Here is a 25887-nt window from a genome sequence, read left to right on the forward strand (position 1 = left end):
TCACCTTCAGGGCTCCTCAAGGCTCAGTCTTGGGCCTTCTCCACTTCTCTCTATACACTGCCCCTATTGGACAAACCATCAGCAGAGTCTGTTTCCAATACCATTTCTATGCTGATGACACCCAATAATACACATTATCTCCAATCATCACCATTGCTTTGTTACAAAGTACCACGGATTGTCTGTCTGCTGTTTCTCAAAGCATGTCCTCCCTCTATCTGAAACTGAATCTCTCCAAAACTGAGTTTCTTGTGTTTCCTCCCTCTAGTAACCAACCTACACCCGACATTTCAATTACCTTCGATGATTTAATCATTACACCCAAGGGGCACGCTCGCGGTCTTGGGGTCATATTTGACTCACAACTCTTCTTAATTCCCCATATACAATCACTCACTCGCACATGTCACCTGCATCTTAAAAACATCTCCAGAATCCAACCATTTCTCACTTTTGAAACTGTAAAAACCCTTTCTGTCGCTCTTACTCATTCCCGCCTGGATTACTGCAACTCTTTACTGATTGGTCTCCCTCAGACCAAACTTTCTCCTCTCCAATCCATCTTGAATGGAGCAGCCAGGGTCATATTCTTGTCCAGCCGCTTCACTGATGCCTCCACCTTCTGCCAGTCACTACACTGGCTACCCATCAGCTACAGAATACAATACAAACTCATATCCCTCACCCACAAAGCTCTCCACAGCACTGCACCACCATATATTTCATCCCTCATCTCTGTCTATCATCCTACCCGCCCCCTCCGTTCCGCAAATGATCTTAGACTAACATTCTCCATAATACGAACCTCACACCTCCGTCTCCAATACTTTTCTCGTGCCGCGCCAGTTTTCTGGAATGCACTACCCCAAAGAATGCGACTAATATCCAGCCCCCAAGTTTTTAATCGTACATTAAAAACACATCTCTTCAGACAAGCTTATCATCATAACTTACTAACCTAACTCTCCCCCGTCCCACCTTCTAAATGCTATTCATAACCTTCTCTCTCCTATTTCTGTCCTCACATCCTACATACAACTAATAGCACATAAGGGCACCAAAAAGGTTATTGTCTAATGACCAGATCATTCATCTTTAGATGTAACCAATAAACTAGCATAACGATGGCCAGACCAGATACTACAATTGTGCCTCACCTTTTGTGTCCCCCTCTTTCCCCATAGATTGTAAGCTTTTGAGCAGGGCCATCATTCCTACTGTAGCTGCTGAATTATGTGCTGTTTTGTTTTTGTCTATACAAGCCCCCACCTGATTGTAAAGTGCTGCAGAATATGTTGGCGCTATATAAATAAATTTTATTATTATTAATAATAATAATAATAATAATAATAATAATATTATAAGGCTCTGATTAGACAAAACATTGCGTACTCACTTGCTTACAATACGAGAATCCTTCATTTTTCCTTGTGGATATTTTGATATGCAATAAAACCCCCCACTTTATTTGTATCATATTTGTAGTGTGCAGTGATAATGACTTTTTACTACTAAAAGGAACCCATCCTTATTGGCTAGCAGTTCCTCCTCCTCCCCGTAAGTGCACTCCAATTTATCTCTACCTAGAAAATCACTATGTACAGCCATCTGGGTATGCCTACATACCTTTTGGAGTTATGGCCAAAAATCACAACCTTGGTCTTATCCGGCTATATCATGTTTTCCACATGCTTTTGGCAGACTTAATGTAGGTTTTGACAAATAATAAGCTGGGTTTGGAGGTTTTTATTTGTAAGAAAAAGCTTCCATCTTGCCACCCTATCCCACAAGCCATACCTATGAAGAATAGGGAAGACTAGAAGGTGGCCCGATTCTACGCATCGGGTATTCTAGAATTTACGTATTGTGTAGTTCATGTATGATTTATGTTATATATATATATATATATATATATATATAGATGTTGTTGTGTGTAGTTACCAAGTGTTTGTGTAGGGCGCTGTACATGTTCTGGGTGTTGTCTGGGTGTGGCGGGGGTGAGAGCGGTGTTGTTTGTGTGTTGCGTTGGGTGTTGCGTTGTTTGTGGAGCGCTGTGTGTCTGTAGCGTTGTGTGTGTGTTGCGCGGTTTGTGTGGGTGTGGGGTGTGTGTGTGTGTTTTGGGGGGAGGTATGTTTTGTGCAATGTGTGTGTTGTGCGGTATGTGTGTATATTTATGTATGCCGCGGTGTTTGTGTGTTGGGTGTTGTGTGTGTGCGGCGTTGTCTGTGTGTGTGGGTGTCTGTGTATGGCGGTGTTTGTGGTTCCCAGTGTGTGTGTGGTGTGTTGTGTGTGTGTGTTGGGGGGAGGTGTGCACCTCCCATCGAGCTCCATCCCCCATGCTGCGCACCCCCCATCGTGCCCCATCCCCCATGCTGCGCACCCCCCATCGTGCTCCATCCCCATGCTGCCCACCCCCCATCGTGCTCCATCCCCTATGCTGCGCATTCCCTATCGTGCTCCATCCCCGATGCTGCGCACCCCCCATCGTGCGCCATCCCCCATGCTGCGCACTCCCCATCGTGCTCCATCCCCCATGCTGCGCACTCCCCATCGTGCTCCATGCTGCGCACTCCCCATCGTGCTCCATCCCCCATGCTGCGCACTCCCCATTGTGCTCCATCCCCCATGCTGCGAACTCCCCATCGTGCTACATCCCCCATGCTGCGCACCCCCCATCGTGCTCCATCCCCCATGCTGCGCACTCCCCATCGTGCTACATCCCCCATGCTGCGCACTCCCCATCGTGCTCCATCCCCCATGCTGCGCAACCCCATCGTGCTCCATCCCCCATGCTGCGCAACCCCCATCGTGCTCCATCCCCCATGCTGCGCACCCCCCATTGTGCTCCATCCTCCATACTGCGCACCCCCCATCGTGCTCCATCCCCCATGCTGCGCACCCCCCATCGTGCTCCATCCCCCATGCTGCGCACTCCCCATCGTGCTCCATCCCCCATGCTGCGCATCCCCCATCGTGCTCCATCCCCCATGCTGTGCACCCCCCATCGTGCTACATCCCCCATGCTGCGCACCCCCCATCGTGCTCCATCCCCCATGCTGCGCACCCCCCATCGTGCTCCATCCCCCATGCTATAATAGTTCTCCTATTATACTCAGAGAGGAGTATAATAGGAGGACTATAATAGGAGGAGTAGTCCTGGGGGGAGAGGAGTATAATGCCGGCTCCCCGGGAGCCGGTGTACGATGGTAACTATGATACACATCGGGTAACTAAGGGACCTTAGCTACCCGATGTGTATAATGGTTACCAGCGTTCACCGGCTCCGTCAAAATCCCAGCATCGCAAGGTTATGTGTGGCGCTGCTGGGATCGTGACGGAGCCGGTGTACACTGGTAACTATAATACACATCGGGTAACTAAGGGACCTTAGTTACCCGATGTGTATAATGGTTACCAGCGTTCACCGGCTCCGTCAAGATCCCAGCTTCGCAAGGTTATGTCTGGCGCTGCTGGGATCGTGACGGAGCCGGTGTACACTGGTAACTATGATACACATCGGGTAATTAAGGGACCTTAGTTACCCGATGTGTATAATAGTTACCAGCGTTCACCGGCTCCGTCACGATCCCAGCAGCGCAAGGTTATGTCTGGCGATGCGTGCGGAGGGCCGGGGCGAGTGGCCAATCCATGCGGAGGGCGGGGCCAGGCCGAGGCGAGCGACCAATCCGTGGGGGGCGGAGCCGAGGCGAGGCGAGCGGCCAATCCGTGCGGGGGGCGGGGCCATGGCGAGCCCAGCGGCCAATCAGCTTTGTGTCACCGTAAGGACACAATTTTGGAGCAAGACAGACAGACAGACAGACAGACAGAATAAGGCAATTATATATATAGATTCTTGTACACAACCATTACTTGTCAGCATTTCCTGAAGCTCCTTTAATGTTGCTATAGGCCTCTTGGCAGGTTCCCAGATACATTTTCCTCTTAACGTTTCATCAACTCTTGAGGGACTTTCAGCTCTGGGTAATTTCACTGTTAGGCGAAATTTAAGCCATTTGTTAATGACCGTCTTCAGTGTTACATGGTATATCTAATGCCTTGGAAATTGTTTTGTACTATTAACCTGACTGATAACTTGATAATGAGATCCCTTTACTGTGTTGTAAGCTGTTTAGGGACTGTGGCTTTTGCCGTAAAACGCAAGTAAGGAAATGTCAGGAAAATCCTGCTAGAAGAGATAAACTTTATATGAAGTGTATTAGAATTACTGTAAATAATGGGAGCTATGTATTAACTACTTTGTAACATAAGTGTAAATATGATTTAGTGATTCTGAACACAAATCCTAACTAATTCCCCTCAGGGAAAAGAACACCCCACATGTATACACTTATGGTTATGAATAAAAGACTTCTTCTTGAATAAATATCAATGTTTATTAAACAATTACTAAAATAAGGATACAAAGGACAAAATAAAACATGGAGAATATGATGACAACTGCAGGTCAAAAATACAGGAATGGTAATGACATATCATATGTGTACACAATAATGTACAGTTCATGGACTAGAGTATATATACAGCAGCACGTTATAAATACAATGACCATCTAACAAGCAGCATAATAGTTGTTAAAGTGCCTTGTGTGAATTATGCAGTATATTTCACAGAGAAAATAGAAAACATCCGCCAAGAGATGAGCTCCCAGCCACCAAGCCTTGTGATTCCCATCCCTCCCCACATCCCATCCAGCTCACTTTCCACATTTGACCCAGTCACAGAGGAGGAAGTCTCCAGGCTCCTCTCTTCTTCTCGTCCTACCACTTGCCCTACTGATCCCTTTCCCTCACACCTACTCCAGACACTCTCTCCGGTTGTCACTACTCACCTAACTAAAATCTTCAATCTCTCTCTCTCTTCTGGTATCTTCCCCTGTTCCCTCAAACACTCTATCATTACTCCATTATTAAAAAAACCTTCCCTTGATCCGTCCTGCACAAGCAACTACAGACCAGTCTCCAATCTCTCCTTCATCGCTAAACTCTTGGAGCGCCTGGTCTACTCTCGTCTCACCCACTACCTTTCCACTCACTCTCTTCTAGATCCTTTACAGTCTGGCTTCCGCCCTCTACACTCAACAGAAACTGCCCTTGTCAAAGTGACCAATGACCTATTGACAGCAAAACATAACGGTGACCACTCTCTGCTTATTCTTCTTGACCTTTCTGCCGCCTTCGACACTGTTGACCACCATCTCCTTCTCTCTATGCTCCATTCTATCGGCCTAAAGGACACTGTTCTTTCCTTTTTCTCTTCCTATCTTTCTGGCCGCTCATTCAGCGTATCATTTGCTGGCTCCACATCTTCTCCTCTTCAGTCTCACTGTTGGGGTCCCTCAAGGTTCAGTCCTTGGCCCTCTTCTTTTCTCCCTGTACACTGCCCCAATTGGAATGACCATCAGCAGATTTGGCTTTCAGTACCATCTTTATGCTGATGACACACAGCTATACACCTCATCCCCTGAGCTCACCCCCGCTGTACTACAGAACACAAGTGACTGCCTGACTGCAGTTTGCAACATCATGTCTGCTCTCTATCTGAAACTTAACCTTTCCAAAACTGAACTTCTGCTTTTCCCTCCATCTCCCAACCTTCCTAAACCTGACATCTCCCTCTCTGTGTGTGGCACAACGATAAGTCCTAGGCTGCAGGCCCGCTGTCTGGGTGTTATACTTGACACTGATCTCTCCTTCACCTCCCACATACAATCTCTTGCCCGCACCTGCCGCTTGCACCTCAAGAACATCTCTAGAATCCGCCCCTTTCTCACAATGTAAACGACAAAAACCCTCACCGTGGCCCTGATCCACTCTCGCCTTGACTACTGTAACTCTCTATTAATTGGTCTCCCCCTAACTAGACTCTCCCCTCTACAGTCCATCCTTAATGCAGCAGCCAGGGTCACCTATCTGGCTAACCGCTACTCGGATGCCTCTGCTCTTTGCCAGTCATTGCACTGGCTGCCCATATATCACAGGATCCAATTCAAACTGCTTGTTCTCACCCACAAAGCTCTCCACAGTGCGGCACCCCCCTACATCTCCACCCTCCTCTCTGTCTATCATCCCACCCGTTCTCTACGCTCTGCAAATGACTTTCGACTAACATCCACACTAATTCGAATCCAAGACTTCATCCGAGCTGCACCAAACCTCTGGAACGCTCTACCCCAAGAAGTTAGGACAAATCACAACTTACTCAGCTTCAGACGCTCCCTAAAAACGCATCTTTTTAGGGCGGCCTATCACACTCCCTAGCCAAACTAATTTCACCTAATCCCTCTACAACTTCTCAGAACATAACCACACGTCAAACTCCATGGCACCCAAATGCATCTCAAGGCTCTGGCCAACTGGTCCAGGAAGCCATTATCTATCCCCCATGAGATGGCTGGATTGTCATTGTAAATAAGCACTTGTACCTTGCCCCTCCCCCCATCTCATTGTAGATTGTAAGCTCTCACGAGCAGGGTTGCCATTTTTCCCTTTAAATATTGTATCTTCTATAATTGTTACTTGTTTGTATATGTTTATGTATATGATATGTATATGTATATGAGCCTCCTGAATTGTAAAGCGCTGCGGAATATGTTGTCGCTATAGAAATAAAGATTATTATTATTATAAATCAAAATGTAATAACAATCAATACCTGTTAGGACCAGGAGGACGGGTAGGCCCAGGAGGTGGATCCACTGGGCTGAACACCTCACCAAGGGCAAGGTGCCCGGTAGCCGGAGCACTACAGGTAGCAGGACAGTCTGTTCAGAGGAGTGGAGTGAAGAAGTCCCTGGGACCACGGAGTCTCTGAAGGTAGTCCGGGTGACGGAGCTCAGGTTCGGAGGCCGAGATGACGTCAGTCAGAATCCGGAACCAACGGAGCGAGGAGGTGGGTCACCACACGGATCCAGGGATCGGAGATGGTAGGGACTGACGGGATGGCAGGCAGTCACCGTTCGGGGTTCGGGAGTCGTCAGGACCGGTTGGCGAGACAGGAACGACTCTACAAGACAGATAGGTAAGTATGGCACAAGACACAAGGAGACCTGACTCCTAGCTTAGCAAACACGAAGAACAGGCCCCGCCCACTTGGAAAGGATCCTCCTATATACCCTGTACCTGATTCTTCAATATCCTGTTGGAGGACACTGGCACTTTAAGAGAGGGTCAATGACCGCGCGCGCGCCCTAATGCGCATGCGCGAGGCCCGGGTGCCAGAAGCCAGAGCAGGGAGCGGTGCACAGGAGGCAGGAGTGCCGGGCTGGCTCAGCGTTACCGGGCTGCCTGGGGACCGCAGGTGATGGGGCATGAAGGCTGTGGAGCGGGGGATCGGGAAGCCTGGCACGGGGGCGGCGGAGCGTAACCTGAGAGCGGGGAAGCGTGGCAGGGGAGCCGGTGAGCAAGGCAGGGGAGCCGGGGAGTATGGCAGGGGAGCCGGGGAGCATGGCAGAGGAACCGGGGAGCGTGACAATACCATGTCCTGTACATAAATTTATGCATAACATAAAGTAGGTAAATAGTGACTCCCAACTTAACCACAAATACAATAGTGTAGCATATTACAGTAAGTTTAAAGCAAAAAAGCTGAAAGCAAATTAATACTGCATAAATCACTGTTCAGATAGTTATATGGGTTATGTAGAGCATAAGGTAAGTATATGGTATATATGTACTCAAAAACTATAAATACCGCACAGAGGGGTGCATCCATATATACTGCATCCCGTCCTCCCCTGCATCTGGCAGACACTCGCATAGATCAGATCACACACACACACACACACACACACACACATCAGATTCCACATCATTCCTCCCTGTGATCTCCCAGCAGCTGTGCTCCCCTGCGTCTGGCTGACACTCCCACATCACAACACACACTCACACATCACAACACACACTCACACATCACAACACACACACACATCAGAACACACATCCACATCAGAACACACCCTCACACATCAGAACACACCCTCACACATCAGAACACACCCTCACACATCAGAACACACACTCACACATCAGAACACACACTCACACATCAGAACACAGTCACACATCAGAACACACACTCACATATCAGAACGCACACTCACACATCACAACACACACATCACAACACACACATCAGAATACACACTGACACATCAGAACACACATTCACACATCAGAACACACACTCACACATCAGAACGCACACTCACACATCAGAATACACACATCAGAATACACACTCACACATCAGAACACACACTCACATCACAACACACACATCAGAATACACACTGACACATCAGAACACACATTCACACATCAGAACACACACTCACACATCAGAATGCACACTCACACATCAGAACACACACACTCACACATCAGAACACACACTCACACATCAGAACACAGTCACACATCAAAACACACACTCATACATCAGAACACAGTCACACATCAGAACGCACACTCACACATCACAACACACACACACATCAGAACACACATCCACATCAGAACACACCCTCACACATCAGAACACACCCTCACACATCAGAACACACCCTCACACATCAGAACACACACTCACACATCAGAACACACACTCACACATCAGAACACAGTCACACATCAGAACACACACTCACACATCAGAACGCACACTCACACATCACAACACACACATCACAACACACACATCAGAATACACACTGACACATCAGAACACACATTCACACATCAGAACACACACTCACACATCAGAACGCACACTCACACATCAGAATACACACATCAGAATACACACTCACACATCAGAACACACACTCACATCACAACACACACATCAGAATACACACTGACACATCAGAACACACATTCACACATCAGAACACACACTCACACATCAGAATGCACACTCACACATCAGAACACACACACTCACACATCAGAACACACACTCACACATCAGAACACAGTCACACATCAAAACACACACTCATACATCAGAACACAGTCACACATCAGAACGCACACTCACACATCAGAACACACACACATATCAGAACACACACACATCAGAACACACACTCACACATCAGAACATACACTCACACATCAGAATACATACACACACACATCAGAACACACACTCACACATCAGAATACATACACACACATCAGAACACACACACACATCAGAACACACACTCACACATCAGAACGCACAGTCACACATCAGAACACACACTCACACATCAGAACGCACAGTCACACATCAAAACACAGTCACACATCAAAACACACACTCACACATCAGAACACAGTCACACATCAGAACACACACTCACACATCAGAACACACACTCACACATCAGAACGCACACTCACACATCAGAACGCACACTCACACATCAGAACACACACTCACACATCAGAATACATACACACACATCAGAACACAATCACACATCAGAACGCACAGTCACACATCAGAACACACACTCCCACATCAGAACACAGTCACACATCAGAACACACACTCCCACATCAGAACACACATTCACACATCAGAACACAGTCACACATCAGAACAAAATCACACATCAGAACACAGTCACACATCCATCAGAACACACACTCACAAATCAGAATGCACAGTCACACATCAGAGCACACACTCCCACATCAGAACACACACTCACACATCAGAACACACTCACACATCAGAACACACACTCAAACATCAGAACGTACACATCAGAACATAGACACATCAGAATGCACACATCAGAACACACACTCACACATCAGAATGCACACACACCAGAACACACACTCACACATCAGAACACACACTGACAAAATCGCACATACCGGTACAATCACACGTACACTCACAACATCCAGTGATATCATGTGCTTCCGGCCATGTGATCATCCTACAGGTCCTGGAAGCTCATTGCGTGTTGCACAACGTAGCAGGTCCTTACAACACCGAGAAGCAAGCAATATTGCTGGATGTGGTGAGTGTGTGTATGTGATCTGTAGTGTGTGGTTCTCATGTGTGTGTTTAAGTGATCTGATGTTTGTGTTCCTCTGTAGGACCTTGATGCGCTCCCCTGCTTCCGGTTGGTGTCTAGTGAGTATGGTCCCGGGGTCTTCTCTCTTCTTTCTTCTCTCTTTTGGGGGTGTCTGCTGTCTATAATGAAGTGTCCTGCAATATCTTTCACTTTTTTACTACTGCATGGACACTCCATTATTAACCGCGACTAGGTCTTATTTTCAGGAGACGTCTTATATTTAAGCCTCCCTGAAAAATCCTGCTAGGTCTTATTTTCGGGGGAGGTGTTATTTTTGGAGAAACACGGTAATTCATTCATATGACGTGAGGCATGAAACAATGCAGTAACCGAAATGTACATTACCATGAACCTGTGGTGTAACCTAGAGGTTGACCTCTGACACGCGTTTTGCGTACCTTCCTCAGAAAGGGTCCTAGAATCCAGTAATGAGGGTCTGGATATAATTAGTGCCAGGATTTTTTGATAGGGCCAAAGTGAACAGGCCTGCAGGAGATGGATTAAGATACACACAAGTGGGAGAGAGTAGATAAGTAGTCCTTATAGTCCTTATAGCAATGGAATATACTGTACATGAGATAAAAAAGGGGCAGTTAATATCGTGGGAATATATGCATAAATGAAAGCACCCAAGTGGAAAAATAAGGTGCATAAGTGAAAATTAGTTGGAAGAAAGTGTGCTAACTAATATGAATACTTACTTTGAAGTTAAAATTGAATACACATAAACAAGATGTATAAGATTTTTTTAAAACAAGTGTAGTAAACCATAAAAAATAATGATAGTGCAAAAATCAATTATAGTGACATCCAGCATGTGAGAAAAAAATTACAAAAAGGGAATATATAAAAAAATTAAATGTATAAAAAAATTACATAATATATAAATGTAGCGACAATATTACATGGCATGTATGGCCTGAGAATATCCAATCATGATGTTGAAATGAAAGATATACAAGCACGCAAATAAATATTATAGCACAGGACACAATGATTTAAAGAGGCAGAACTACTCAGGTTGTAAAAGTGATAACAAGAGTGGCAAAGGACAATAAATAAACATTATTCACAAAATCCTACACCGCACTTAATAAAGGAAAACATAACATATCTGTATCAAAGGACACCCACACATGTATGATGTACGTATGATGTACATTTTTATTCCAGCAGTCCTTATTCCAAGAGCTTGAATTCATATAAAACCTGGGAAAAAAGTCTGAACACAACAACACAACCACATCCCCAATTATAGCAGGGTGTTCATACTTATGAAACCACATTATTTTTATTTGGTTACACCCCCCCCCCCTAAAATGATTTGGGTTTGTTTCTTAATGGATATCTATACTTTATGGGTGACACTAAGGGGGGAAGGGGGGGGGGGAAATATCTGAAATGATTCTTATTTTTATGATTAGATGACAAAAAAAATCTGACATTTTAGTAGGGGTGTGGAGACTTCCTGTATATCCACTGTAGTTGGAAAATGTTACAATGTTATTTGCAATCTACGGTAATTAATTTGCACATACTAAAGTACCAACCAAAAAAATAAATGTTTAGTGACATATCACTAGTAACCAGCACATATACATAACGAATAAACAGAAAGCAATCAGTGCTCAAAAGTAGTAGGCAGAATAGATGATTTTTACTTTTGCATCATGGATTTAAGTTCAGGCATCGCTTGTTATCTAGTCACATTTGAGCAGTGTCTTTTAGACATTATTGCTGAGAAGTACATTCTCTATTTCTGTAATCATCACAAAAGCTACCGCTGATTCCTAGTACAAACAAGTCGATAAACATTCTATATTTTGTACTATAGTAAGACCTCATAACTGTCATGAGACATTAAACAAATAGACCTCATGGGTTCCATTGGTTTGTGTAACGCTCCAGTCTTCGTTAGACTAAATATCTTGTAGGCAATTTGTATTTTTCAAGGCACGAATATTTGGTACTGTTCTCAATCACTCAACGACAGTGCAGAGAAATTACAGCACTGACAAGAAATGACTGCATGCAGGTGGCTCGACATAAAACAGAATTAGTGCAGAACATAAATGATCGTATTATTTATTATTTTATTCACCCGCCGTCACAGTTTCAATTAGTTTTAAGAGCCTTTTTGGATATAAATGAATATATTGGAATCTGTATTTATCAACTGACATCTAAAATCTCTTCAGATACATTTCACTGGAATAGTCATGCTTACTTTAGATTACAAATGGCCAAGGGCAGAACAGTGTCAAAGAACATAAGTACTGTACATATAAAGAGTTTGTTAGTTATCCTGTCACTTTAGAGCAGGGTGGGCAATTAAAAGGGCCAAATGAGATGCTGTAACTGTCGTGGAGAGCTGGCCCAACCAGACAAACTTAAAGGGGTGGTTCACCCATTTTTTTTTTCCCCAATGATTGTCACTTACCATTGTATGCATCTTCTCCATTGGCTTCTGTTTCCAGTTCTGGCACTGAGCGGCGCTATCCTGCACGCTCAGTGCCTGTCACATGACCCCCTGGAGCTGTGGCCGCCGGCATCCTCTGACGTCCCGGCATTTTCGGGCTCTCAAACTAGACGGGTACGTCAGAGAATGCCGGCGCCACTCACACTGATTGACTGGGCTGTGGGCGGTGACTACCGCACGTCACAGCCCAGCATCAAGGGGAGGAGCCGGAGGACGCCAGTGTGGAGCGGTGAAGGCAGAGCGCGCTCTTACCCTCCGTCAGCTGTGGGAGGTACGGGCTCCAGTGTGGAGTACAGGGGGGGTTTCCTCCACTGAAATCCCCCCTGTCACGCAAGTATGTGATCACACTGTCCACCCGCCCGCTGTGCTCAGCTGTCAGGAGAGCGGGCGGTGTCGGCAGTGTGATCATATACTCCCACCAGCAGCACAGGTGACCGGACACTGCATGGGACCAATCTGCTCCACTCTGTCACCTGCACAACAAGTCCCAGAGTGGAGACAGTTAGTGACATGTAGCATCCGGTCACCTGCACAACAAGTCCCAGAGTGGAGACAGTGACATGCTCTGCTCTGACACATAGTGTGCTGCATGTCACTATCTTTCTCCACTCTGGTACTTGTTGTGCAGGTGACCGGATGCTACATGTCACTAACTGTCTCCACTATGGGTCTTGTTGTGCAGGTGAGAGTGTATACAGTTGGTACTATGCAGCAGAGATCACAGAGTGGGGCAGTTAGTGACATGTATCATCCAGTCACTTGCACAACAAGTCCCAGAGTGGATACAGTGACATGCAGCACACTATGTGTCAGAGCAGAGCATGTCACCAACTTGCTCTGCTCTGTCATCTGCGGTGCTGCATGTCACGTTTTTGCCGCGATTTGGTGCGTTTTTTGCTGCGTTTTTGCTCACTGCGTTTTTAATCAGTGCAAAATGCCATTAAAGATTGTTGATGAAAAAAAAAAAAAAGGTCTGATGTCATTTCCTTATTCAAAATGTTCATTGTATGCAGGAGAGCAGACAGCAGCTGCAGAACTACAAGGCTCAGCATCCTCCATTCACTAGTGTATGCAGGAGAGCAGACAGCAGCTGCAGAACTACAAGGCTCAGCATCCTCCATTCACTAGTGTATGCAGGAGAGCAGACAGCAGCTGCAGAACTACAAGGCTCAGCATCCTCCATTCACTAGTGTATGCAGGAGAGCAGACAGCAGCTGCAGGACTACAAGGCTCAGCATCCTCGATTCACTAGTGTATGCAGGAGAGCAGACAGAAGCTGCAGAACTACAAGGCTCAGCATCCTCCATCCAGGACTGTATGCAGTTTTTTACCCAAAAAAAAAAAAAAATGACATGGGCTTCGCCATATTTTTGTATGCTAGCCGGGTACAGCAGGCAGGTATGGGCTGCCCCCAACCCCCAGCTGCCTATTTGTACCCGGCTGGGAACCAAAAATATAGAGAAGCCTTTTTTTTTTTTAATTATTTCATGAATTTCATGAATTAATTTAGAAAAAAAATGACGTGAGCTTCGCCTAATTTTGGTGTCCAGCCGGGTACAACTAGGCAGCTGGGGATTGGAATCCACAGTGAAGGGTGCCCAAGCTTTCTGGGCACCCCCACTGCGAATTGCAGTCCGCAGCCACTCCAGAAAATGGCGCTTTCATAGAAGCGCCATCTTCTGGCGCTGTATCCAACTCTTCCAGCTGCCCTGATGCCGGGTGGCTAGCTGGGTAATAATGGAGTTAGGGCTAGCTGTATATTATCAGCTAGCCCTAAGCCCGAAATTCATGGTGTCACGCCAATATTAGACATGGCCACCATGAATTTCTAGTAATGATAAAAAAAAAACACAACACACAGAAAAATATTTTTATTAGAAATAAAACACAACACAATTAGTGACTCCATCTTTATTGAAATAAACCCCCCTCCGCAGTAATCCTGGGTTAGGGTCCCGCGCCGTCCAATCAGGATCCAATATCATCTGATCGGTTTGCTGGAAGGCAAAGCGATCAGATGATGTGTCAGGTTAAAGGATGTGAATCACATGACACAGCAGCTGATTATACAATCAGCTGATGCATCAGTAGAAAAAAAATAAAATAAATAAATACATACTCGCTTATGTGCTGATTACCGGCAGCTCCTGCAGCGGAGTCTGATCCTGGCCCATCACTGCAGGAGCTGCCGGTAATCAGCTGATGAAGTCCCCTGACGGCAGGATCAGCTGATAGCCGGCCGGGCGCGAAAAAGCCGGCGACACCGCGAGAATCGATCAGCTGATGCGTCAGGTGACTGCATCAGGTGATCCCCCGCCAGGTCCTGCAAGCTTCGTACGTGCCCCGGGGAGACTGCACACAGCCGAAGCAGCGGTACCGAGACAGGGGCTGGAAGCAGGCATGGCACCGGGACCCTGCAGACAGGTGAGTATGACATATACACACACATACACACTCACACACACACACTGTATATACGCACACACACTGTATATAAACACACACACACTGTATATACGCGCACACATACACATACACTGTATATACGCGCACACACACACTTTCTTCCCCTGGCTGTATAGAGCTGCTGCTGTCTCTGTGTGATTGCTCTCAGTGCATCCACTGGGAAGAGGCAGGGAGGAGGGTTTGGTCGGAGAGCAGAGTGGGTGTATTAGACACAATGGGTGTGTTAGATAAGCTAGACACTGCCCTAGAGCCACAAAGAATTCTGGGACTTGTAGGAACTGAACACAGGAAGTCAGAGGAGAGATTAACCCCATCAGAGCTGGAGCCAGCAATGAGCATGTGCTGCTGGTGCACAATAAAAGGTAATTTTGCTGAAAAAACACAATAGATGTGTTGAGGGTCACATATTAGCAAGATTTATCAGAAAAAAAAAAAATCAGTTTTGGTAACTGGACAACTTCTTTAATTCTGCCCATTATTGCTATTGCAGTGTGTGTGTGTGTGTGTGTGTGTGTGATTATATATATATATATATATATATATATACACACTGCTCCGCACACACTGCTCCAAACACTGCTCATGCGTACGCACACAGACTGCTGCGCACACACACAGACTGCTCCGCACACACATACACACTGCTCCACACATACTGGTCTGCACACACACAGAGTGATCTGTACACACTACTCCGCGCACACACACACTCCTCCACACATACTGCTCCACACACACACACACTGCTCTACACACACACACTGCTCTACACGCACACACACACACACACACACACACACACACTGCTCCACACATACTGCTCCGCACACACACACACTGCTCCGCACACACTACTCCGCACACACTACTCCGCACACACACACTGCTCCGCACACACTGCTCCGCACACACACACACTGCTCCGCACACACTACTCCGCACACACATACACACTGCTCCAAAGATACTGTTCTGCACACACTCAGACTGATCTGTACACATTACTCCGCGCACACACACACACACACACACACTGCTCCACACATACTGTTCCACACATACTGCTCCGCACACACAGACTGCTCCGCACACACACACTCAGACTGATCTGTACACACTACTCCGCGCACACACACACTCCTCCACACATACTGCTTCACACATACTGCTCCACACACACACACACACTGCTCTACACACACACACTGCTCTACACACACACACACTGCTCTACACACACACACACTGCTCTACACACACACACATACACACTGCTCTGAACACACACTGCGCTCTGCTCATCCTCCCCCCCCGTGCGATAACATACTCACCCGACATGACTCCTCCTCTCCCTCTTCTGGTGCTAGCCCAACACACAGCTGCAGGATGGGTAAGTAAGCCCTCCTCATGTTGGGTTGTGACGTGCAGTCACCGCCCACAGCCCAGTAACTTAGGATCAGAGGCAGCTGCTGATGTAACGTCAACTTTCAGAGCCCGGAAGTTGATGTGACATCAGCGGATGCCAGTGGCCACAGCACCCAGGGGTCATGTGATCGCAACTGAGCGAGGAGGATAGCGCCGCTCAGTGTCTGAACTGAAAATAGAAGGCAATTAGGAAGACAACTGAAATAGTAAGTTACACTGATAGTGAAAATAAAAAAAATGGGTGAACCACTCCTTTAACATTGAGCAGAATTAAGTCTGTTGACTCACTGCTACTGTTAATACACGTTATGATATTGAAACATATTCTATATAATATCATATAATAATCAGTAACAGCGAATCAAAACTTTATAATTTATTGCTTTTTAGAAAGTTTAGAACTGCTACTATTATGCAGCATTTGTACAAACAATCTGAAAAAAAGTGAATTTAGAAGTGCAACAAGACCAAAAACAAAAAAAATAACTCCTAAAATTTAGAATTTATTAAGATTAAATATTAAAAATGAGAAATAGTCCCATACAAATAACACTCATTAGAAACAACAATGTGCTAATGTAAATATATAGGGTAAGGGAGACTGACCCAAGTAGGCCCTACTCTTACCACTGCCTTGCCGCGGAGGTTGGCACCCTAGTCCTGCGCAAATGGCACCCCCAATCACCGACGACGGACCCTCAGAACCCTACAGAGCACTAAATAAATTAGAAAAGGGACAACAAGCACTACAATTACCACATATTAGAAAACCAGGTATGATGCACCTAACAGGGGAAAAGTAAATATCGTAAATAACCGAAAAACAAACTCACCCAGACAAATTATGATCTGGGACGTGTAATTCAAAAAAATAAACCACTCTAAATAGAGTGGTCAAACAGTCACCTGATGTGTTTCCCCTCAAAATAGAGGTTCTTCAGGAGTGGATTAACAAAGCTGATTTCGGTATAGCCCACTACAGTGACTAGAATACCACATAACATAAGGTGCTAGTGTCTAAAGTGCAATAACAAACAATGTGCATATCTAAAATCCACAAAGACATATACACAGACAATAGTCAATAAAGGTCTAATGGCCTATACATAATAGAAATTGTCTGGTGATTATTAATATCAAAAGCATTCAGCTATCAAGATCAATCCAGTGTCAGATACAAATAGTTAAAGACCATGACAGATACCAAAAAATACCATCACCTGCTACTATTATGCAGCATTTGTACCTTTACTAATAGCTTCCAACACAATATGATGTCCTCATAAAGTCCCCATGAACAGTATGATGTACCCACAAAGCTCCCCACACAGTATGATTTCCCCACAAAGCACCCCATGCAGAGTGATGTCCCCACAAATCCTCACTTCATAATATTTTGTCCCCACACAGCTTCCATGCAGAGTAATGTCTCCACACAGCCCCCATGCAGAATGATATCCCCACACAGCCCCCATGTAGAATGATGTCCCCACGCAGCCCCATGCAGAATGATGTTTGCACACAGGCCCCATGGAGAATGATGTCCCCATATAGCACCCATTGAGACTTATGGCCCTACACAGCCCCCATAGATAATGATGTCACTACAGAGCAGGGCCGCCATCAAGGCATTATTACTCCTACTGTTGTATGAAGCCCAGTGAAGAGGGGGGCCCAGGGCCCCATGACAATACTTTACACTTTATTAAGCCCTGGGCCAAATTCCTACCACTACACCCCACTCCTCTCCAAGGGCCCCACTCCCTCCCCCCTTCACGGGGCTCCACTCTAGTCCCTACTGCAACTGCACAAAGCAGAGTGGGCCAGCCAAATCTATCTTCAGTGACATCAGACGCTGCTGGTCCACCCTCTATTTCTCATGATCTTTGAACTGCACATGCGCTAAATAGGCTGCCATGCACAGTACAAACCAGAAGTCACCGCAGAGCATGCCAGGATTTCAGTGTCAGAGCCACCCATGGCTGGTAATTATGCTCTGTATGTGTCTATCTTTCGGCTCCTCTTCCCGGCTCATACACAGCACCATACTGTGTATATATAGGTCCATCCAATATCTTGTACTATAGTGTATTATAAACTATATGTATATAGTGTGGATATGTGTACAGTGCAGTGTATATGTGGCGCCCTGGACAAGCCAGGTCGTCACAGAACAACACCAACACACCCCACACTCCCGGTCAGGCACACCTAAGTCAGACAAAAACCCTTGTTGCCTCCCTCCAGGGGCTGATGTTCACACCAGGGGGTGGGCCAGGCGGCTGGTCCCGCCCACCGAGGAGTACACAGTCCTGGAGGCGGGAAAAGCCGATCAGAGAGTTTAGAAAAGTGTTTTGGAAGTGAAAGTGGAAGGAGGGAAGTAGCAGTTGAGTAGCCTGAAGTTGGTCCGGGTGTGTGGCCCGGACGGATCAGCAAGGTTGGCAGACGGTGGTGATCGTCTGCAGGAGAGGCCTATTGGAGCTAGCTGTAAGGACCGTGGATGGGCGGTGGCCCGGCGGTACCGGACCGGCGAGCAAAGAGAAGCCAGCACCATCCGGCAGGGGCTTACGGACCCCGACAAGGCTAGGAGTCGCCGTGAATTTGTCAAATCCATTAGTTAAGAGGGAAACACAGTCACCGCCAAGGCTAAAGTTCCCAGGGCCAGAGCCTGCGGGCAAAAAGGGCTCCTTCAGCAACCTCCAAGCTGGGGAGCAGGTTACCGGTGGGAACCCATTGGAACCGTTACACTACACAGGTGCAGGGTAAAGCAGTCACCATCAACCTGCCTGGAGGAGAAACACCGCAGCCGTCTGTGGGACCCGTCCATCCAGCCGTCTGTTTTACCGGAGACTTTGTGTACATCATTGGCTGAGTGAGTACCACCGTGCGGTGCGGCACAGCGCTGCCCCTGCGACCCTGCACCTCACCAGGCCCCGTAACCCGCCTGCCATCCATCCCTACCCCATCACCGGGCCCCGGGACAACCAACCCCCTCTACCCACGGAGGGGAGAACTAACATCCAGGCTGCTCCCTGTCACCGCTCCCGGGATCCCCGTCCAGAGCAGCGGTGGTGTCACCAATCTCACCACAACCGTGGGTGGCGTCACGGACAATCTCAAATCCCCACAATCAATCCCCACCCTTTTCACTCACGGGCGAGGAATGCCGCTCGAGTCCCCGGGATCCGGCCCACCGCTCGAGCCACCACCGAGCAGCAGCCGCAGCAGCAGCGGCTGGACACGAGCAGTGGGAGAGCGCAGCGTCCCCTCCTCCGCCAGCGACAACTTGGCGTCATGAACAGGATCTTACCGCTCTGCCGTCTGGTAGAGGTGCGCCTTGTGACCGCCGGAGGTGTCTGGCCGAAAAATTTGAGAAGCCGTCATCTTGGGCGCGAAAAATTCCCGCTTGAGCGTCTCCTCGAGCAGTGGAGGCGCGAGGCCAAAACCCTGCCCCTGTAGAGGAGGAGCCGGAAAGAGACTAAGGGGGACGGAAACAAGATGTCTGCGCCCGACGAAGCCGCTGTAGGAGCGGCGGTCGCAGCCGCGGGGGCACCCGTAGATGGGAATGGGCCCGCCCAGGTCCCGGCCGCGCTCGCGGGGGGCGCCGCGGCCCCAGCTCTCGCTCAGGTGATGCCGTTCTCCTTGCCCTATGTGCCCGGAGCTGCCTGGTTGCCGCAGTACGATGGGAAACCTGATGCCTTGCAGGTTTTTGCGGAAGAAGCTTAGTCCGCTGCTGGAACTGTACCCCCTGACTGATAAGCAATGTGCAGCGCTAGTGCTAGGGTAGCTAACCGGCGCGGCTGAGCAGGAGGCGGAGACCTGGGCCGAGGGGGACCGGTCCTCTGTAGCCACCATCTTTGAGAAGCTGCAGACTGCCTTTGAGACCCGTACCGAGGCAGAGTTGCGGATGCAGTTCTATCAATGCCGGCAACGGCCCGCAGATAGCATTCGGGACTATGCCTTGAGCCTGCAAACCGCACTCCGCACATTGAAGCGGATGGACACCATCAACAGTGCGGACAGTAACAAAATGTTAAGTGAGCAGTTTGTGCAGGGGATGAGGTCCTCAGAGGACCGCAAACAACTTCGGCTGTGGTCCCTAGAACACCCTAATGTGGACTTTGCCATGTTAAAGGAACGGGCCATCAAAGCACTGCAACCCCCCGCATCTGAAGCCCCTGAGCTAGCCCCATGGCTCCAGCACCTGCAGCCCCAAGCGGAACGATGGAAGAACTCACTGCTCAGATTCGCCGCATGGATGGCGACCTCGCTAAGATCCTCGCCGCACTCCAGCCTCCGACCAGATCCCAGGCCCCGGTGAAGATGCAGCTCGCCGACAGCCCTGAGGACGTCCCCTGGATGCAGCGGAGGAGGGCCAATGACTCACGGTATGGACCCCCAATCTGTTTCAGGTGCAGCAAACTCGGCCACTACTCCCGACGGTGTCCGTTAAATGAGCAACCCCTGGGGCCACGGGCCAATCCTCAGGAGTAGAACCCCATGGCCCCCCAGACTGGCGGGACCGGTATATCGGAGCCCGGCCCATCATCCCCATAGCCGTGGATGGCATACCGGTGATGGCTCTCCTGGACACTGGATCACAGGTAACCACTATACCATACACACTGTATCAACGGTATTGGGGAAAAGACGAACTGGCTCCCCCAGACGCCAGTATGACACTGATTGCTGCTAATGGACTCCCATTGACCCAAGTGGGGTACAAACAAATGGCCATGACTGTGGGACGAGCTGAACTGCAACACCAGGGTATGATTGTGATAATGAATGAATCCATTGATCATAACCCGAAGGTAGTGCTAGGGACTAACGTGATGGAGCACTGTATGAGTGATGTGCTGACCCTACTGCAACAGCTGGCCGCCACGGCGGTTGTGAGCCAACAGAGAGCGGTGCAGCGTGAGATCCGAGCCCTGATGTACCGCCAACATGTGAACTCGACAGGAGGCGAGATTGGTGGGGTGAGAGTGATGGATGTTGCCCCTTTGATTGTACCTCTTAGGAGTGAGATGATGATTTGGTGTAGGGCAGCGGTAGGGCCCCAGGGGCGTGACTACCCCGCCATGATAGAGCCCATGCCCTCTGAACACTGGCCCACAGTAATGGCCGCCCGAGGGGTGGTAGACGTAAAGAAGGGGAGAGTGCCCGTGAGGGTGCTGAACTGCGGGGAGGAAGAAGTCAGGCTTCCCCGGTACGCTACCCTTGCCAAGTTGCTCATTCTGGATCCCCACACCATCCGCGAGGCCGTTCCCCCAACCTCACCACCTACTGCCAGCACTCACCCATCCCAAGGGGAGTTAGACGAGTGGTGCCGACAGCTACACGTAGGCACTGACGATACCCCTACACATCACAAACAAGGGGTATACCGGGTGGTACAGGAGTATGAGCGAGTTTTTAGCAAACATCCCCTAGACTTTGGGCAGATTAAAGGGGTCCAACACCATATCCCCACCGGTGAGCACCCCCCTATCAAAGAAAGGTACAGGCCCATTCCCCCTGCACACTACCAATGTGCCAAGGACATGTTGAGGAACATGAAGGAGGCAGGGGTTATTAGGGACAGCTGTAGTCCCTGGGCCGCCCCGTTGGTACTGGTTAAGAAGAAGGATGGCACCATGCGTATGTGTGTGGATTACCGAAAAATTAACCAGATAACGCATAAGGACGCCTACCCTCTGCCCCGCATTGAGGAATCCCTGGCTTCGCTGAGAACCGCTAACTACTTTTCCACCCTTGATCTCACCAGTGGGTACTGGCAGGTGCCTGTGGCGCCAGAAGACCGAGAGAAGACTGCATTTGCCACCCCTATGGGACTCTGCGAGTTTAATAGCATGCCGTTCGGGTTGTGCAATGCCCCTGGAACCTTCCAACGGCTGATGGAATGCTGTCTGGGGCATCTAAACTTTGAGGCCGTCCTGCTGTACTTGGATGATGTAATCGTGTACTCCCAAACATATGAAGCCCACCTGGAGCACCTAGCCGAGGTGTTCGCGTCCCTTGCTAAATATGGGATGAAGTTGAAGCCCTCAAAGTGTCATCTGCTGAAACCCAGAGTGCAGTACCTAGGGCATGTGGTTGGTGCAGAAGGTGTCGCCCCTGACCCCGAGAAAATCACCGCCATCCAGGACTGGCCGAGGCCGACCACGGTGAGGGAGGTGAGGCAGTTCTTGGGCCTGGTGGGGTATTACCGCCGCTTCATCAAGGGGTACACGAAAATGGCTGCCCCCATGCAAGATCTCCTCGTGGGACAGACCAAAGGCGGTAGACCCCTAGGAGCCCCACTGGTGTGGGAAGAAAGGCATGAGGAATCCTTCCGCCAGCTGACAGCGGCCCTGACCGGAGAAGAAATCCTAGCGTACCCGGATTACAGCCACCCCTTCATCCTCTACACCGATGCCTGCAATGTAGGCTTGGGGGCAGTCCTATCCCAGGTCCAAGACGGAAAGGAAAAAGTGATTGCTTATGCTAGCCGAAAGCTCCGACCGACTGAGAGGAACCCTGAGAACTACAGCTCTTTCAAGCTTGAGCTCCTGGCCCTGGTGTGGGCTATCACCGAGCGGTTCCGCCATTACCTGGCAGCAGCTAAGTTCACCGCTTTCACGGATAATAACCCGCTGACCCACCTGGACACAGCCAAGCTGGGCGCGTTGGAACAGCAGTGGGTGGCCAGGCTAGCCAACTACGATTTCACCATCAAGTACAGGGCCGGCCGTGCCAACGTTAATGCCGATGCACTCTCTCGGATGCCCCACCGGTTGGAAGAAGGGCCCGAGGATGACGACCTCGAAGAGATTGAGTTGCCAGCATTTCATCGGCCGCCAACTGAGAAGGTGCATGTCTATCAACAACGGGTAAACCTGGACCCGCTGCCCAGTCAGGAGTGGCAAGAAGCTCAGGACCAGGCACCCGCTGTCCTCCTAGTCAAGATCCTGGTGGAACAAGGCGCTGCTGGGATAGACCCTGCCTCCCCAGCCGAAGCCCAACGCCTGTGGCGAAAACGGACCCGGCTGTATCTACACCAGGGGAAGTTGTACCGTGAGCTGATTAACTCAAAGACCCATGAGAAGATTCGCCAGTTGGTGATTCCCCAAGCTAATGTGCCCACCGTCCTGCAAGCATACCATGATGGTGCTGGACACTTCGGATGGAAGAAACTAGAGATGCTGTTGAGGGAGCGGTTCTATTGGAGTGGAATGCGGGAATCTGTAGAGGCCTGGTGCCGAGAATGTGGCCCTTGCACGCTGAGAAGGAAAGACGAGGCCAGCCAGAAGGCGCCCCTATACCCGATTGTTACACATCAACCGCTGGAGCTGGTTGCCCTGGACCATGTAAAGCTCACCCCCAGCCGAAGTGGGTACACCTACGCTCTAACCATTGTGGACCACTATTCGAGGTTCATGGTGGTTGTCCCAGTCAAGGACCTAACCGGCCGTACCGCCGCTGGAGCGTTCCAGGCTTATTTCTGCCGACCACATGGATACCCTGAGAAGGTGCTTACTGACCAAGGCCCGGCCTTTGAAGCGGAGGTATTCCAAGAATTTTGTCAGTTGTGCATCTGCAAGAAAATCCGGACCACGCCTTACCATGCCCAAACCAACGGCATGTGTGAAAAGATGAACCACCTGGTCCTGGGCCTCCTTAAGATGTTGCCGCTAGAAGAGCGGAACCTGTGGCCGGAAAAGCTAACTGACCTGGTTGATATGTACAACAATATCCCTTCCAGCTCAACAAAATGCACCCCAGCATACCTGATGAGGGCTCGCCCCGGCCGGCTACCGGTGGATCTGGACATGGGGTTGGAAGCCCCGGAAGCACTCCCTTCGACAGCTGAATGGGACACTCAGCGGAGGGTGCAGTACCGACAAATCCAGGAGTACGTTGAAAAGAACTTGAGTCGGAGTTGGGAACAGCAGGAGCAGGGCTTCAATCAGAAGGCGTCTGCTGGTCCTTTCCAGCCTGGAGATGTAGTGCTGAAGCGAAAAAGGAGGACCCACAAGCTGGATGATCAGTGGGAGCAAACCCCATATGTCATACAGCCCACAGGATGGGAGAATGAGAAGGCTTACCAGATCAGTCGTGACCAGGGGGATCTCTGGCCACGGTTTCCCGGGACCATCTAAAGAGGTGCCCACTAGCATTGAGGGTGGCAGCTGAAGCTCCGTTTCCCAGACCGGCGGAGAAGGCAAAAGAGGTAATCCACACTATGATGGGTGATTTTCCAGCAGACTGGCCTACACAGAACGGCGCGGTGATTCTTCCGGTGATACTGTTCCCACAACCCGTGGATGAGGAAGTGATGGAAGTAGTCAACCATGAGCCAATGCCCAGGGATGAACCTGTACTCAGCTCCTCTATGCCTCCGCCTGCCCCACACGATAGCAGGGAGGAGGAACTGATGGTTCCCTCTGCCACACTGCCTGTCATCACTGACACCGGGCCCCGAAGGTCCACTCGTCCCAACCTAGGTAGACCCCCACTTAGGTACAGGGAAACTACTCTTTGGGGGGGGGAATTTGTGTGTGTTGAAAGTACCGTTTGAAAGTGTTAACCGATGATAAGAAGAGTGATCAACCGAAGTTTACCTGATTGAAACCTGATTGAACCGGTCGTTGCCGGCAACTGTTGTCCCCGTGGGGACTGTTTGCAATCAATGCGTAGAAACTGCTACAGACAAGCCCGAGAACTGGCAGGGCAACCACGAACTTGTGGTCTGTAAATAAAAATGTTGTTTTATGGCTTTACCGTTACCGCCTCCGGAGAGGCTGATTTGGAGGATGGGCCTGGAGGGAAGTGATGGCCCAGGCCCACCACTACCGCAACCGGTGGCGATCCTCCAGGCATTTCAGGGGCTCCCCATGGACGTGGGTCCCCTGCAAAGGACAGAACCCGCTCGGGTAGCTTGTTCTGGACTGGGGTCAAGGGGTGCTGCCCATTTGCTTAGGGGCAGCATCAGGGCCAGGTTGCTTGGGTGGGAGAGAGCGGAAGCTGAAACCGTTTAGTAACGTTAAGAATATGCCTCCCGATGTGGGAAGAAGTTAATATACTTGTAACCTGTTTTACCGTTTATCTTTTCAGTTGTGAAAATAAAACCGGTGATGGACGGGCAGCCCGCGGACGGTCTGCATTTTACTAAGGGGGAATGTGGCGCCCTGGACAAGCCAGGTCGTCACAGAACAACACCAACACACCCCACACTCCCGGTCAGGCACACCTAAGTCAGACAAAAACCCTTGTTGCCTCCCTCCAGGGGCTGATGTTCACACCAGGGGGTGGGCCAGGTGGTTGGTCCCGCCCACCGAGGAGTACACAGTCCTGGAGGCAGGAAAAGCCAATTAGAGAGTTTAGAGAAGTGTTTTGGAAGTGAAAGTGGAAGGAGCGAAGTAGCAGTTGAGTA

Source organism: Anomaloglossus baeobatrachus, chromosome 3 (genome assembly GCF_048569485.1).
Source record: "Anomaloglossus baeobatrachus isolate aAnoBae1 chromosome 3, aAnoBae1.hap1, whole genome shotgun sequence".
Taxonomy (NCBI): domain Eukaryota; kingdom Metazoa; phylum Chordata; class Amphibia; order Anura; family Aromobatidae; genus Anomaloglossus; species Anomaloglossus baeobatrachus.